Source organism: Macaca fascicularis, chromosome 8 (genome assembly GCF_037993035.2).
Source record: "Macaca fascicularis isolate 582-1 chromosome 8, T2T-MFA8v1.1".
Lineage (NCBI taxonomy): Eukaryota > Metazoa > Chordata > Mammalia > Primates > Cercopithecidae > Macaca > Macaca fascicularis.
Genome location: NC_088382.1, coordinates 88,632,481 through 88,650,575, shown reverse-complemented (window position 1 = coordinate 88,650,575; position 18,095 = coordinate 88,632,481).

The window sequence follows — 18,095 nt, the reverse complement described above, 5'->3', positions numbered from 1 at the left end:
AAAATCCACAATAAAATACTGGCAAACCGAATCCAGCAGAACATCAAAAAACTCATCCACCATGATCAAGTTGGCTTCATCCTTGGGATGCAAAGCTGGTTCAACATATGCAAATCAATAATACAATTAAACACATAAACAGAACCAAAGACAAAAACCACATGATTATCTGAATAGATGCAGAAAAGGCCTTTGGTAAAATTCAACATCCCTTCATGTTAAAAACTCTCAAGAAACTAGGTATTGATGGAACCTATCTTGAAATAATAAAATATATTTATGACAAACCGACAGCCAATATCATATTGAATGGGCAAAAGCTGGAAGCATTCCATTTGAAAACTGATACAAGACAAGGATGCCCTCTTTCACCACTCCTATTCACCACAATATTGGAAGTTGGGCCAGGGTAATCAGGCAAGAGAAAGAAATAAAGGTATTCAAATAAGAAGAGAGGAAGTCAAATTGTCTCTGTTTGTAGACAACATAATTCTATATTTAGAAAACTCATCATCTAAGCCCCAAAACTCCTTAAGCTGATAAGCAACTTCAGCAAGTTCTCAGGATACAAAATCAATGTGCAAAAATCACAAGCATTCTTTTACATCAACAATAGACAAGCAGAGACCCAAATCATGAATGAACTCCCATTCATATTTGCTACAAAGAGGGTAAAATACCTAGGAATACACTTACAAGGGATATGAAGGACTTCTGCAAGAAGAACTACAGACCACTGCTCAAGTAAATCAGAGAAGACACAAACAAATGGAAAAACATTCCATGCTCATGGATAGGAAGAATCAATATCATGAAAATGGCCATACTGCATAAAGTAATTTGTAGATTCAATGCTATTTTCATCAAATTGCCATTGACATAGTTGGCAGAATTATAAAAATAACTACTTTAAATTTCATATAGAATCAAAGAAGACCCTGTATAGCCAAGAGAAACCTAAGCAAAAAGAACAAAGCTGGAGGCATCACACCACCTGTCTTCAAACTATACTACAAGGCTACAGTAACCAAAACAGTATGGTACTGGTACAAACACAGACAAATAGACCAATGGAACAGAACAGCTACCTCAGAAATAGCACCACACATCTACAACCATCTGATTTTCAACAAACCTGGCAAAAACAAGCAATGGCGAAAGAATCTTCTATTCAATAAATGGTCCTGAGAAAACTAGCTAGCCATATGCAGAAAACATAAACTGGACCCCTTCCTTACAATTTATATGAAAATTAACTCAAGATGGATTAAAGACTTAAATGTAAACCCCAAACCATAAAATCCCTAGAAGAAAACGTAGGCAATACCATACAGGTCATAGGCATGAGCAAAGACTTCATGACGAAAATGCCTGCCACCAAAGCAAAATTGACAAATGGGTTTTAAATAACTAAAGAGCTTCTGCACAGCAAAAGACACTATCATCAGAGTTAACAGGCAACCTACAGAATGGGAGAAATTTTTTGCAATCGTCCCATCTGACAAAGGTCTAATATTTTGAATTTACAAGGAACTTCAACAAACTTACAAGAAAAAACAAACAACCTTATCAAAAAGTGTGCAAAGGAAATAAATAGACACTTCTGAAGAGAAGACATTTTTGCAGCAAACAAACATATAAAAAAGCTCAACATCACTGAACATTAGAGAAATGCAAATCAAAACCACAATGAGATACCACCTCATTCCAGTCAGAATGGCAATTATTCAAAAGTCAAGAAACAATAGATGCTGGTGAGGCTGTGGAGAAATAGGAACACTTTTACACTGCTGGTGGGAATGTAAATTAGTTCAACCATTGTGAAAGACAGTATGGTGAGTCCTCAAGGATCTAGAACCAGAAATACTGTTTGACCCAGCAAACCCATGACTGAGTGTATACCCAAAAGAATATAAATCATTCTACCATAAAGTCACATGGATGCATATGTTTATTGCAGCACTATTTACAATAGCAAAGTCATAGAACAAACCCAAATTCCCATCAACGATAGACTGAATCAAGAAAATGTGGTACATATACACCATGTAATATTATACAGCCACAAAAAGAATGAAATCATGTCCTTTGCAGGGACATAGATAAAGCTGGAAGTTATCATCCTCAGCAAACTAACACAGAAACAGAAAACCAAACACCACGTGTTTTGGTTTGAATATAGTGGGAGCTGAACAATGAGAACACATGGACACAGGGAGGAGAATAACACACAACAGGGCCTTTGGGAGGATGGGAAGGTGAAGAGAGGGAACTTAGAGGACCAGTCAATAGGTGCAGCCAACCACCATGGCACATGTATATCAATGTAACAAACGTGCATATTCTGCACATGTATCCTGGAACTTAAAAAAAAAAAAAAAGAAAAGATAAGAAAAGTTGGCCAGGTGCTGTGGCTCACGCCTGTAATCCCAGCACTTTGGGATGCCAAGGTGGGTGGATCACAAGGTCAGGAGATTGAGACCATCCTGGCTAACACTGTGAAACCTCATCTTTACTAAAAATAAAAAATAAAATAGAATTAGCCGGGCATGGTGGTGGGTCCCTGTAGTCCCAGCTACTCAGGAGGCTGAGGCAGGAGAATGGCATGAACCTGGGAAGTGGAGCTTGCAGTGAGCCGAGATTGTGCCACCGCACTCCAGCCTGGGCGACAGAGTGAGACTCCATCTCAAAAAAAAAAAGAAAACACTGCCTAGTATTCCAGAGGATTCTTCCATATATTATCCAAGACTACCAAAGTGGTATCTCTACAACTATGCAAAAACCACAGTGTTATACAGTGTTATGGGCCTTGGAGCCCAAGTCCCTTTAGTTACCTGTAAAACCTTCTCAAGAAAGACAGGCACAAAGAAGCTCAGGCTGTGAAGACTACAATAAATATCTAACTCTGCAATGCACAGACACTGACAAACATCTACAAGCATCAACAACATCCAGGAAAACATTACCCCAACAAATGAACAAGTAAGGCACCAGGGACTAATCTTGGAGAAACAGATACATGATTTTTCAGACAGATAATTCAGAATAGCTCTTTTGAGGAAACTCAAAGAAATTCAAGATAACACAGAGAATTAATTCAAAATTCTATCAGATAAATTTAACAAAGAAATTGAAACAATTAAAAAGAACCAAGTAGAAATTCTAGAGTTGAAAAATGCAATTGACATACTGAATAATGCTTCAGAATCTCTTAATAGTAGAATTAATCAAACAGAAGAGTTAGGAAACTTGAAGACAGACTACTTGAAAATACACAGTCACAGGAGACAAAAGAAAATAGAGTAAAAAATAGTGTGAAGCACACCTACGAGATCTATAAAATGGCCTCAGCAAGGCAAATCTAAAAGTTATTGTCCTTAAAATGGAGGTAGAGAAAGACAGGGGTAGAATGTTGATTCAAAGGGATAATAACAGAGAATGTCCCAAACCTAGAGAAAGATACCAATATCTAAGTACAAAAAGATTATAGAATACTAAGCAGATTTAACCAAAAGAAGACTACACCAAGGCATTTAATAATGAGACCCCCAAAGGTCAAGGACAAAGAAAAGGTCCTAAAAGCAGCAAGAAAAGAAACAAATAGCATACAAGGGAGCTCCAACATGTTTGACAACAGACTTTTTAGTGGAAACCTTACAGGCTAGGAGAGAGTGAAAGGACACATTTAAAGTGCTAAAGACGAAAACCCTTTACTCTAGAATAGTACATCCATTCAAAATATTATTTAAGCATGAAGGAGAAATAAAGAGCTTCCCAAACAAACAAAAGCTGAGGGATTTCATCAATACCAGATATGTCCTACAAGAAATGCTAAAAGGAGTTCTTCAATCAGAAAGAAAAATATGCTAATGAGCAAGAAGAAATCATCTGAAGGTACAAAACTTACTGGTAACAGTGAGCACATAGAAAACCACAGAATGCCATAACACTGTAATAGTAATGTATAAACTACACTTGTCTTAGGTAAAAAGACTAAAGGATGAACAAATCACAGTAATAACTACAACTTTTCAAGACATTGACAGTACAATAAGATATTTAAGGAGAAACAACAAAAAATTAAAAAGGGTAAGTATAGAGTTTTTATTAATTTTGTTTTTACATTTTTTTAGTTGGTAAATGCAATCAGTGTTCACCCATCATCAGTTTAAAATAATGGGTTATAAAATAGTATCTGCAAGCCTCATGGTAACCTCAAATCAAAAAACATACAATGGATACACAAAAAAATTAAAAGCAAGAAATTAAAGCATACCACCAGAGAAATATCACCTTCACTAAAAGGAAGACAGTAAGGAAGAAAAGAAGGAAGAAAAGACTGCAAAACAACCAGAAAGTAAAAAATAAAATGGCAGGAGTAAGTCCCTATTTATCAACAATAGTATTTAATGTAAATGGACTAAGCTCTCCAATCAAAAAACAAAGTGGCTGAATGAATTAAAAAATAGGACCCAACGATCTGTTGCCTACAAGAAACACACTTCAGCGATAAAGATGCATATAGACTAAAAATAAAGGGATGAAAAAATATTTTATGCCAATGGAAATCAAAAAGGAGTAAAAGTAGCTTACTTATATCAGACAAAATAGATTTCAAGACAAAAATGTAAGAAGAGACAAAGAAAGTCACTATATAATAATAAAAGGGTCAATTAAGTAAGAGGACATAACAATTGTAAATACATATGTACACTATAGTGGAGCACCCAGATATATTAAGAAAATATTATTAAAGCTAAAGAGAGAGCTAGGCCAAATACAATAATAGCTGGAGACTTACCATTCCAACTTTCAGCATTGGACAGATCTCCCAAATGGAAAATCAACAAAGAAATGTTAGATTTAATCTGCACTATAAAACTCATGGATCTAGTAAATAGTTACAGAACACTTCTTCTACAGGCTGCAGAATACACAGTTTTCTTCTCAACACATGGATCCTTCTTTAATACTAAGGATAGACCATAGTGTGGGACCCTCCCGGCCAGGTGTGGGATATGATCTCCTGGTGTGCCTGTTTGCTTAAAGCGCAGTATTGGGGTGGGAGTTACCCGATTTTCCAGGTGTTGTGTGTCTCAGTTCCCCTGGCTAGGAAAAGGGATTCCCTTCCCCCTTGCGCTTCCCAGGTGAGGCAATGCCTCGCCCTGCTTCAGCTCTCGCTGGTCGGGCTGCAGCAGCTGACCAGCACCGATCGTCCGGCACTCCCCAGTGAGATGAACCCAGTACCTCAGTTGAAAATGCAGAAATCACCGGTCTTCTGTGTCGCTCGCGCTGGGAGTTGGAGACTGGAGCTGTTCCTATTCGGCCATCTTGCTCCGCCCCCCCGGGTACTAAAGGAAGTCTTAAAACATTTGAAAAAACTGAAATAATATTAAGCATCATCTCTGAACACAATGGAATGAAACCAAAAGTCTACAACTAAAGGTATTTTGAAAAGCATACAGATGCATGGAAATTAAACAATACGCTACTGAATGACCAGTGAATCAATGAAGAAGTGAAGAAGAAAATTGAACAATTTCTTGAAACAAATGATAATGGAAACACAACATACCCAAACCGATAGAATATAGCAAAAGCAATAGTAATTGGGAAATTTACAGTTATAAGTGCCTACATAAAAAAGAAGAAAAGTTTCAAGTAAATAATCTAATATGCATCCTAAAGAACTAGAAAAGCAAGAGCAAATCAAACACAAAATTTGCACAAGAGAAGAAATAATAAGGATCAGAGCAGAAATAAATGAATTTAAAATGACAAAAACAATACAAAAAATCAATGAAGCTGAGATCTGGCCATTGCACTCCAGCCTGGGTGACAGAGCGAGACTCCGTCTCAAAAAAAAAAAAAAATCAATGAAACAAAAATTTGGTTTTTTGAAAAGATAAACAAACCTTTAGCCAGACTAAGAAAGAAAGAGAGAATATTCAAGTAAGTTAACTCAGAGATAAAAAAAAAAAAAGGGGAATATTACAACTAATACCCCAGGAATTTAAATGGTCATTCGTGGCTATTATGAGCTACCATGTATCAATAAATTGGAAAACCTAGAAGAAATGGATACATTCCTAGAAACATACAACCTATCAAGACTAAACCATGAAGAAATCCAAAACCTAAACAGACCAACAAGAAGTGAAAAAAATCAAAGCTGTAGTAAAAAGTATCAAAAGAAAAAAAACCTGGAACCTAATGTTTTCACTGCTGAATTCCATCAAACATTTAAAGAATAACTAATATCAATTCTACTTAAACTTTTCCCAAAAAAAAGAGGAGTAGGAAATACTTCCAAACTCATTGTATGAGGACAGTATTACCCTGATGCCAAAACAAACAAACAAAAATATCCAAAAAGGGAACTATAAGCCAATATCTCTGATGAATACTGATGAAAAATCTGCAAAAATGTACTAGCGAACTGAATTTAACAATACATTAAAAAGATCATTCATCATAGCCAAGTGGGATTAATCCCAGGGATGCAAGGCTGGTTTAACATATGCAAATTAATCAATGTGATACATCATCTCAACAGAATGAAGGACAAGATCCGTATGTTCATTTCAACTGATGCCGCAAAAGCATTGATACAGTTCAACACCTCTTCATGGTAAAAACTCTCAAAAAACTGGATATAGAAGTAACATAACTCAACATAATAAAAGTTATATATGATAGACCTACAGCTAGAATCCTCCTGACTGGGGAAAATCTATGTCTTTCCTCTAAGATCTGGAAGCAGATAAGGAGGCCCACTGTCACCACTGTTATTCAATATATTGGAAATCCTAGCTAGAGCAATCAGACAAGGGAAAAAAAATCAAGGACACCCAAACTGGAAAGAAAGAAGTCAAATTATCCTTGTTTGCAGATAATATAACCTTCTATTTGAAAAACATAAATTTGATGGAGACTTAAAGTTTTTCCTAAACACTCCACCAAACAACTGTTAGAACTTATGAATTCAGTAAAAGTTGCAGAATACAAAAGCAACATACAAAAATCAGTAGCATTTCTATATACCAACAGTGAACAATCTGGAAAAGAAATTTAAAAAGTAATTCAATTTAGAGTAGCAACAAATGAAGTTAAATACCTAGAAATTAACTTAAATAAAGAAGTGAAATTTCTCTACAATGAAAACTATTAAACACTAATGAAAATAATTGAAGAGGACACTAAAAAATGAAAAGATATTCCATGTTAATGGATTGAAAGAATCAGTATTATTAAAATGTCCACATTACCCAAAGCAATCTACAGATTCAAGACAAACCATATCAGAATAATAATGGCATTCTTCACAGAAATAGAAAAAAATTCTAAAATTTACATGAAATCACAAAAGACTCAGAATAAGCAAAGCTATCTTAAACAAAAAGAGCAAAAGTGGAGGAATCATATTACCTTATTTCAAATTATACTACAGAGATATAGTAATCAAAACAGCAGAGTATGGCATAAAAACAGACACATAGACCAATAGAACAGAATAGAGAACCCAACAGTAAATCTGGACAACTACAGTGAACTCATTTTCAACAAAAGTGCCAAGAACATACACTGGGGAAAAAATAGCCTCTTCAATAAATAGTGATGAGAAAACTGAATATCCACGTGCAGAAGAATGAAACTAGACCTCTATCTCTCATCATCATTTTTTTAATACAAAAGTCAAATCCAAATGGATTAAAGACTTAAATCTGAGACCTCAAACTATGAAGCTACTATAAGAAAACATTGGGGAAATTCTCCGGGAAATGGTCTGGGCAAAAATTTCTAGAGTAATACCCCACAAGCAAAGGTAGCCAAAGCAAAAAAAAAAAAAAAAAAAAAAAAAAAAAAAAAATGGACAAATAGCATCACAACAAATTAAAAAGCTTCTGCACAGCAAAGGAAACAGCCAAGAAACTGAAAAGACAACCTACAGAATGGGAAAAATTGTTTGCAAACTACCCAACTGACAAAGGATTAATAACCACAATATATAAAGGAGCTCAAACAACTCTATCAGGAAAAAAACCTAATAATCCAGTCAAAAAATGGGCAAAAGATTTGAATAGACATTTCTTGAAAGAAGACATATAAATGACAAACAGGCATATGAAAAGCTTCTCAACATCATTGATCATGAAATAAATGAAAATCAAAACTACATGAGATATCATTTCACCCCAGTTAAAATGGCTTTCATCCAAAAGACAGGCAATTACAAATGCTGGCAAGGAAGTGGGGAAAAAGGAACCCTTGTACATTGTTGGTGGAAAGATAAATTAGTACAACCACTGTGGATAACAATTTGGAGGTGCCTCAAAAAACTAAAAATAGAGCTTCCAACAGCAATTCCACTGCTGGATATATACCCAAAAGAAAGGAAGTCAGTATATCAAGGTGATATCTGCACTCCCATGTTTGTTACAGCAGTATTCATAGTTGCTAATATTTGGAAGCAACCTAAGTGTCCATGAACAGATGAATGGCTAAAGAAAATGTGGTACATATACACAGTGGAGCACTATTCATCCATAAAAAATAATGAGATCCGTTTTTTGTTTTGTTTTGTTTTGTTTTGCAACAACATGAATGGAACTGGAGGTGATTATATTAAGTAAAAAAAGCCAGGCACAGAAAGACAAACATCATATTTTCTCACTTATTTGTGGGATCTAAAAATCAAAACAATTGTACTCATGGAGATACAGAGTAAAAGAATGATTACCAGAGACTGGGAAAGGTAGTGGAGAGATGGGTGGGAAGAGGTGGAGATGGTTAAGGGATACAAAAAAATAGAAAGAGTGAGTAAGACCTACTAATTGATAACACAACAGTGGGGCTATAGTTAATAATAATTTAATTGTACATTTTAAAATAACTAAAAAAGTATAATTGGATTGTTTATAGGACAAAGAATAAATGATTTAGTGGATGGATATTGAATTTTCCATGATACAATTATCACTTGTACCAAAACATCTCATGTACCCCATAAATATATAAACCTATAATGTGCACATAAAAATTAAAAATTGGAAAAATATAAATATACATTTAGGAGAAAATAGTTATGTGATAGTTAATCATTCTACATAAGTACCTAGCTTGTCCATTTTCAACCTTTCTTTTAATGTTGCTCATTAATATTTTGTAGATTACTTTCTATTATTCACAAGTATTTTACATTTTTGCTGCAATTTATTATTAATAAAATAAATTTCCATCACATTTTCTAACAGGCCATTGCTTATGTCTTAGGCTCTTTCCCCCAAAAGCAGATGCTGAGCAAGGATTCATGTGCAAGTAATTTATTAAGAAATTGTTCCTGGGTAAAACCAGTAAAGGAGTGGGGAAAAGGAAGGAAGGGAATGGGTCAAAGACAAGCAAGGATAGAATCTCAGACCTGCAAAAGATAACTTCCTCTTGATCCTGCAGGGAACTGTGGAGTGTCAGCTGAGAGTCATGGCAAGGAAGCTAGAACTGTCCTACCTCAATATGTGTCAATCAATGATAAATGGATGTACCCACAAAGTACACATCCCCAACCAATTCTGGATGTCCATTCAAGCAAAGTAGGCATCAGTAACCTGAAGGCTGTTACACAAAAACAAGTGCTACAAATGCTAACTTTTAGAGGCAAAAGCACACTAAAGCCACGGCATATAAAAATAGTAAATAAAAAATATTAAAGGGGTCTTTGCAGAATACCCAAATTGTCCACTTCAGTCCAAGCCTTGAACTTCTTAGATCCACTCCCATAATATATTAAGTCCACTCCATCCAAAACAGATTCTTCAAAATCGTGGCTGATCAGAATTTCTAAGGAAAAGCTTAGAAAAAAAAATCTGCATTTGGAAAAGGAGCGCAATTGTGATTATCTCCTGATGTGGTTTAAAATAATGTAGTCCTTTTCAAAGAACCATCACATTTTATATAGGCCAATAGGAAGATATCAAAGAGGATGTGAACAGCATCACTGCCCTGCATCTTTGAGGTCTTTCATGGGCTACAGTTATTTCTGCAATTTCCAAGAGTACAATGTTATTTGGGGGTTCAATATTCTGCCTGTGAGAGCTGGCAGGGAGGGGGAGTTCTGGCAGCTTTCATTTATCCTTTCTGTACTAATAACCCTCACTCCCTGGCTTAGAGAGCCAGTCTGAGGATACTGCCAATGTCAGTGCCAAGTAGGTCCATTTTAATTATACATTTAGGGTATAGAGACCAACGCAGAGTGGGTCCATGGACTTACTGGACACTGGGTGATTCATACTTGGTACACACCTTCATTTCTTATCTATTATAACTGCACATTGGTATTGTGAGTACCCCAAAACTTATGTCAGTCCCCAAAAGTGTGGCTATGCCATCTTCTCCAATGCAAAATCACCCTAATAATTGTCCTCATGTCACTTTTGACAAGGTCAGAGGAAGAGAAATGGCAGATTCCTATGGCAGTAGAGCAAAACTCTCCTTCAGTCAAGAGGCTTGAGTTCTGTAAACTGACTTAAGTCTAGAATTAGGGGAAAGGATGTGGTTCTTCATTGCAGTGACTCAAATCATGGATTTGACCTTTATCCTGAAAGTTTTCTTATTATGTATATCAAATAATGTTTTACTGGGTTGAACATTTACTTTATTTTAGGCACATGTGATTGACCTGATAGAGATCTCTGTGGATAAAAACTTCAACCCCAGAGCACATTATACTTAATGTGCCCACCTAGCCTCTGGCGGTTAAATGTTGCATTATCTTTATGGAAAGCTCAACTGAATGATGGCATCTCCCAACATTATACCTGACCTATAGAGGGCATCCCCATATTTCAAGAAGATGGACATTCCCCTAACTAATGAAGTTTCTCAATAACTTAATGAAGGGGGCGCCCTTTGGGCCCCTTCAGGAAAAAACAAACTGTGGGAAGAACTAGTTGCATGTGATAAAGCCATTTCAGTTTGCCTATTTTTCTAAACCTTTGGATTAATTCCTCTATATTACATGAAGGAAGTTCTTGTGTCTCAACATCACACTCAGGTAAAATGTTAGAGCCTCTTTCAACTGACAAACTAGTGCATGAAATTCAGACTCTGTTAGATGTACCTGTGTCAATATATTTGGCCTTACCCATTTGTATACATTTTGCAATTCATTTTGGAGTACAATTTACTTCCTTCCAAGTCACTTTGTACATAACCTCCTGGGGCATGCTGAAAATTGACACTAATCATAAGATGCTAAACACAGGAAAAAGGGCTGCTTCCACTAGCAAAGAAAATTCAGAATGATCCAATTCAATGCTTAATATCATCCAAGTCTTCCCAAATATCTCTATTCCAAGTCTCAGGGTCCTACTCCTTCTCAATCAATGCCCTAACTTCACGAGTCACTTTAATGAAGGTGCAAACTCACCCTCGGCAATCCATATGATTAATTTTAGTTTCTTTTTTTTTTTTTCAGAGATATTATCATAGCACGTAAAGAAACAAGAGATAAATTTAGATTTTCCATAGGAATTATCTGTTTCTACTAATGGGACCTGTCTGAGAGTCCCATCACCTGAAAGTTTAAGGATGTGAGATATTTTATTTCTAAAAGTGCTTCCTTGCACTGAGGAGCAACCATCTCATGCCACAATATTTTTAGTAATTATTGCAGTCACAAGAGTTAAACACAGCAGGCTTCAAGTGCGCCACACACTTGCTTCACTGAGCACTTCACCACCATCAACTGAATATGAAAAGTTTGACAATAATATGTCCTGCATATCATGACTTATTTGGATACCATTTCCTTTCAGTAAGGATCTGAGCACCTCATTCAAGCTTAGTTGAAAAGAAAACTGAACCAATCCCAAACACAATACAAATGTTTGAAAAGACAAACACATACTAAGAGAAAACATTTGCAATGCATTTAACTATAAATGGTTAATGTCTAGATTAGAAAAATGAATTTCAACAATTTATAAAAGAAGGACAAACAACAAGAGAAAATAAGCAAGGCACGTTAACTGCCAGTTGTACACAGGGAACTGGCCAAAATACATGGTAACATGATTTACTCAGCATTTAATATTTAAGTGGTAGTTCTCTTTATTTCTACTTTTTGGCTTAAATGTAATTTGTTGATATTAATATGTCAATATTAAGTTCTTTTGGTTAATCTCTTCTGGGTACTTTTACCTTTTATCATCTTTTTTGGAACCTTAAGTTATTGGGTTTAACTTGCATATAGCTGATAATTTTTAGCATAATCTGTAAATCTTTTTTCAGTGGTGAGAATCATCCATTTATATTTATTGTGATTATTGATATATTTGGAATCTTTCTACCGTTTTATTTTGTGTTTGCTGTTTGTCCTGCTTTTATAGCATATTTTATTTCCATATACATTTGTCTACGGTTAATTTCTCTTCTTTTCTCTCTTCTTTCATAATTTATGCACCCTATTTCTATTTTTCTAATGGTTTTCCTCGAAAATTTTAATATGAAAATGAAATTAGTATTTTCTTTTTCTACTCTTTCGAACAACAAAAGAGACCTTACAACACTTTAACTCCGATCACCTCCAACTCATCTTTCATGATACTGTTGTGCAGCATTTTATATCTGACTTATTTAACACAAAATTAGACATTATTGTTTTATATGTTCAATATATGTCCTATACGTTTATTTATACTTGTTATATTTTATATTCTTTAGCATGTGAGGTTCTTTTTTCTCCATTTGATATTGCATCTCATAGTCTTCCTAGGATAATATTCTTTCTTTTTGAAGTACATCCTTTTCAAGGTATTTTAGTGAGTGTCTATTAGAGATAAATTGAGTCTTTATTTGCTCTAATGTTTTTCACCATCATTCTTGAAAAAATAGGGGATAAAAGTGCCAGATTATTTTCTCTCAACACTTAGAAAGATTCCTCTATTGTCTTCTGGCTTCTATTGTTAAGAAATTTGCTGTCAATTTTATACATGTGTAGGCTCATTTTTTCTGTGGCTTTTTAGACATCTCTCTACTTTTGGTGATCTGTTAGAAAACAATGATGAATTTCTGTATAGATTTCATCTTTGTTATATCTGTTTAAGACTTATTTAGGTTTCGTCTATGGATGGAACTAGGGGCCATTATCCTTAGCAAATTAACACAGGAACAGAAAATCAAATACTGCATGTTCTCACTTATAAGTGGGAACTAAATGATGAGAACACATGTACACATAGCAGACAGCAACACACACTGAGGCTTTTCAAAGAGATGAGGGTAGGAGAAGGGAGAGGATCAGGTAAAGTAACTAATGGGTATGAGGCTAAATTTCTGGGTCATGAAATAATCCGTACAACAAACTCCCATAACACAAGTTTAACTACGTAACAAATCTGTACTTGTACCTCTGAACTTAAAAGTTAAAAAAGAGTCATTTATGCTTCTTTAATACAAAGATTAATGCCTTTGATTGATTAGGAAAAATCTCAGGCTTTATCTATTTAAAAAGATCCTCTCTCCCCTTGTCTCAATTTTTTTTTTCTAAATGTCCTATTAGATAAATGTTCAATTATATTTTTCATTACAAGTTGTTTTTGGTTTCTTTATAAAATGTTTTTATTGCATATTCTTATTTTTCATATTTTCCATTGCAGTTGTTCTCATTCAGTGGGCTAATTTTGTGTATGTGTTTTAATTTTGATTGTGAATTTATATCCAGTATAACTTTTCTGTGGAATTTCCACCAGGCCTAGAAAAGGCTACAACTCTTTTCAGAAGATTTACATTTTCCTTCTAATGTAATTCAGCATCTTATTTCATGATGTTTATTTTGTTCTTTCTTTCTGTTTTTCTTTTGCTATGCATGCTATAATTCTATTTGCTTTTGGAAGAACTTAAGTTCATTTCTCAACTTGCGTTTCCCTAATCCACAGAAATAGTTCAAATTGGAACACCAAACCAATGTGGTTACACACTCCCAGAATCTTTTTATTGTTCGCCCACTGAAAGTAGTAATCAAAACAAATAAGTATTTTTGTATTCTACCTTTCTTCCTAAAAGGTTTTTCTTTTGTTGTTTTTGTTTGTTTTGCTTGGCTTTTTTCCATCTACTCTTTTATTAATATTTTAGCCCTTTTAATTTTCAACTTTCTTCAACAGCTTCATTTTCAACCTCTCTTTTTGCCTAGGTCCAAGGCCTGTTCCCCTGGGAAAGCTTCCTGTGTTTCTGAAACTATTCTGCTGGGTAGTTATAGATTTCAGTTCTATTTCCCAATCAGTTTGCTAACTCTGTTTTTTTGTTTTGTTATGTTTTTTGTGTTTTTTTTTTTTAACTCACAAAGATCCCCTTACATTATAGTGAACACACTGAAAAAATAATGGTTTTACTTTATCCACATAGAAATGTGCATTGTAGTGAGGCTTTTCCAGACGTGTATTCTGCATTATCGCCAGAAAAAGCAACCCTGCAATTTTAATTTTAAGTTCATCTTTGATTCAAGAGTTCCTTAGAGGATAACTTTTAATTTCTAAGAAGTTGTGAGTATTATTGTTTGATTTTGAGTTTTATTCAAGCGTTATTCTAAACTATGACCTGCACATTTCCCAAATTGGGGAATTTATTGGGATTTCTTGTGTGGCCTACTGATACAGGAGTGCTGGGAAGGGAAGAGGGTGGTGCGTTTAAATGATACAGAAGGGGAGAAGGGAAGTGCTGGCTAGAGGAGAGCGTGGTCGGCAGCTAGGACCTAGGTGAGGACAGGCACTCCTGCCTTCAAACCCGACGCTGAATTTTCCAAGACCAGCCTGGCCCGCCACACCCCATCCTGGGCCTATAAATATAACCCGAGATCCCAGTGGGCAGACACACAAGCAGCTGGACGTCGTGGGGCAGATCCATAGGCAGAAGAAGACACAGGCGGCTGGACGTTGGAGGGGCGCACACCAGCAGAAGAGCACACTACAGACACTGGAAGGCAAGCAGGCCATCAACAGGGGGAACTATGCGGAGTTTGGCTGGTGTAGTCAAAGGAGAGTCCAGCCCTCAGAGAGGCCTCCAGGGGAAAATCATCTCCCAATGGCTCCCCCATCTGCTGAGAGCTACTTCCGCTCACTAAAACCTTACACTTAATTCTCCTAGCCCAGGTATGATCCGATTCTTCTAGTACACCAAAGCAAGAACCCAGCATATAGAAAGCCCTCTGTCCTTGCGACGAGGTAAAGGGTGTAATTGAGCTGGTTAACACAAGCCTATAGACAGCAAAACTAAAAGAGCACCCTGTAACACACGCCCAATGGGGCTTGAGGAGCTATAAACATTCACCCTTGCACACTGCCATGAGGTCGGAGCCCCACAGCCTGCCCGTCTGTACACTCCCCTAGAGGTTTGAGCAGTGGGGCACTGAGGAAGTGAGCCAGTTCCCCTGTCGCACACCCTGAGAAGGGCACAAGGGAACTTTTTCCGTTTCCTTACTACTGTATCATCAATTTGATAAACATTTTAAGAAAAATGAAAAGGATGAAACCTTTTTAAAGAAAGAAATGTCAATTGTCATTCTAATAATTAAATCTATTATATTATGTATGCTTACTTATTTTATGTCTAATCACCTGTCAAAAATTCAAAGTGGTGATAACATGTCCTGAAATGATTGCATTGTTTTACTTTTTTTCCTTCTTCTCTAGCAGTTTCTGTTCTGTATATGTCAAAACCATGTTATTTGCTCCTTGGAGTTTGATTCTATTATACCTTCAGTGTGGATAGTAACTTTTATCTTTCTTCCCTTTTCTGGTTTTGTTTTGGAATTATGTTTAATGAATATTAATAGTCTCACTCCTTTATTTAGTTCTTGTTTGCTGAATATACCTTTGTCCATCCTTTTATTGTTTACTTTTTGGTTATTTTTGTTTTGGGGTAACTCTTGTATATAATGCATATTTAGATACATTGGAGTTGCCACATTTTAACTTTTGTAATTTAATAGTGAGTTTAATCTTTAAATTTATGGTTGTATCTGAAATATTTAATCACATGAATATCACTGTATTTCATACACGGTTTATTTTGTGGTTTCTCTCTGTTTCCTTTGACTGGTTTTTCCCTATATGGATATTTTGTTTGCTTAATTTCTATAGCAGTTTAGAAGCTATCGTGTTTTATGTTTCTACTGATTACTTAAAAATTTAATATTTAAAAAGTATACTGTAATGTATACATTTAAAAATTTCTACATCAGTACAGAAGTGTTATCTATTGACTTCCTCCTGTGATAGATGAGAAATGAAGCATGCTTTACTTCCTCTACCCAAGCCACCAACCCAAACCCACTTGTTAGTTTTAATAAACAATATTCTGGATTATTAGGTTCAATTCAATATTAATGTATACAATGTATCTTTTTGTTTATACTTGTTTTTATATTTACATGAATTTTTATAGCTGTTGATTAAATACAACAATGTTCAAATAGCTTCAATGCTTACCAGCTGTATACTATAGCTTCCTCATTTTTGTGATACCTATTTTAATCTCGTGTTTGGTGAAATATTTTTTTCAAAAGTGAATGTGGACAGTGTATTTTCTGAGAATCGTCATGTGATAAAAGAACTTTCTGTTGCCAAAGCACAAGACCAATAATTTGGCTGGGTATAGGGTTTTTCAGTGGTAACATTTTCTCTCGAAAAACACTATTCTATTTTTTTCCGTGGTACATTTAGTAATGAAAGGACAATTCTGATGTCAGCGTTTAAATAATTTTGTATTTTAATGTGATTTTAAAACTATCAGATCAGAGATCCAATTGTCTTGAGGGAAACAGTGAAGGTATCAGAACCCTGCATACCAGCCTTTGCCTCTCTTCCATTTCTTCTGTTGTCTTCTCTTGCAAAACAAACAAGCCTTCACAGGATGAGGCTTTTACTATACGCATAGCTGCCCACACCAGAGAGAAGGCGTGGTGCCACTGGGGCGGGCCCACCTATGTCATCCTTTATGCTCTTAACTCTGTGCTTAATTTGAAAACTGTCTATGCTAGAAGGAATTTCATCAGCCCTCTAATTCTACTGGTGACACCCAGAATAATACGTTCAACAAAGAGAAAAGCAATCCAAGTTGTCTGCCGCCTGAAAACTACAAGTCTACTTTGCCTCCATCTTTCACTTCCTAGTTTAGGTAATGAAAACTATTTTATTCCCCATCCCCAGTCTTCCATATTCATGTATACTTATGAATCCAACTTTTGCTCTTCATAAAAGGAGATGCATAGCCCAGGCTCTAGTCTTGCACTAGTAGCACAAAGCAAAAACTCCTTAGCATAAAAGCAGATCACACAGATCCATGGAATACCTTCCGAATGGGTCTGTTTTGACTTTTGCTGAACTACACTTTGGTTTTCTATGCCATCTGCCTTTCTGAAGGACATTAAAGGAAGCCATTCTATGAAACTCACACATTTATTTGTGATAAGATATTGGTGACGGTAGTGTTAATTATGCTGCACAGTAAGGCTATCACCTGCGGGTCCGGCTTTAACCTAGATTTTAAAACCTATCTTTTCCTTAAGCAGATACATTTTAAATCCTGTTCTTGTGTTATGTCTTAACCTTCAATTTTACACTATTGTCTTGTAACTCAATTTTAGTAACTGAATCATGCTCTAGTAAGGCTATATCTTTCCTAGCAGGTCTTTGTTCTGTCTTGTCCTTACAGTCTTCCTGGGTGTTAGGGTACTTTCCATAAACTCAAAATTCTGTGATAGTATGGTTTCTATCTGCTGCTAGAGGGACTGCCCTGAGATTAGCCCTTCCTGGCCGGTATTTCTCAGCTTCTCGTTCTCCATGCACTTCTTGCTCATTGGCTATAGCTTTCATCAGAGCCTGCTCATTTCCTACCAAGTGCCCACTGCAGGGGATTTCCCACCCAGTGCCCACTGCAGGGGATTTCCCAGACACTTTGTCATAACTCAGTGGACTTAATATGTTCCTAAGAACTTACATTATTAAGTCCAACCTGTTCCGCCATCCACCAAGCCCTCAGTTCTAATATCACACTTTTTTTTTTTTTTTTTTTTTTTTTTTTACCAGAACTAAGGCAATTTTCAA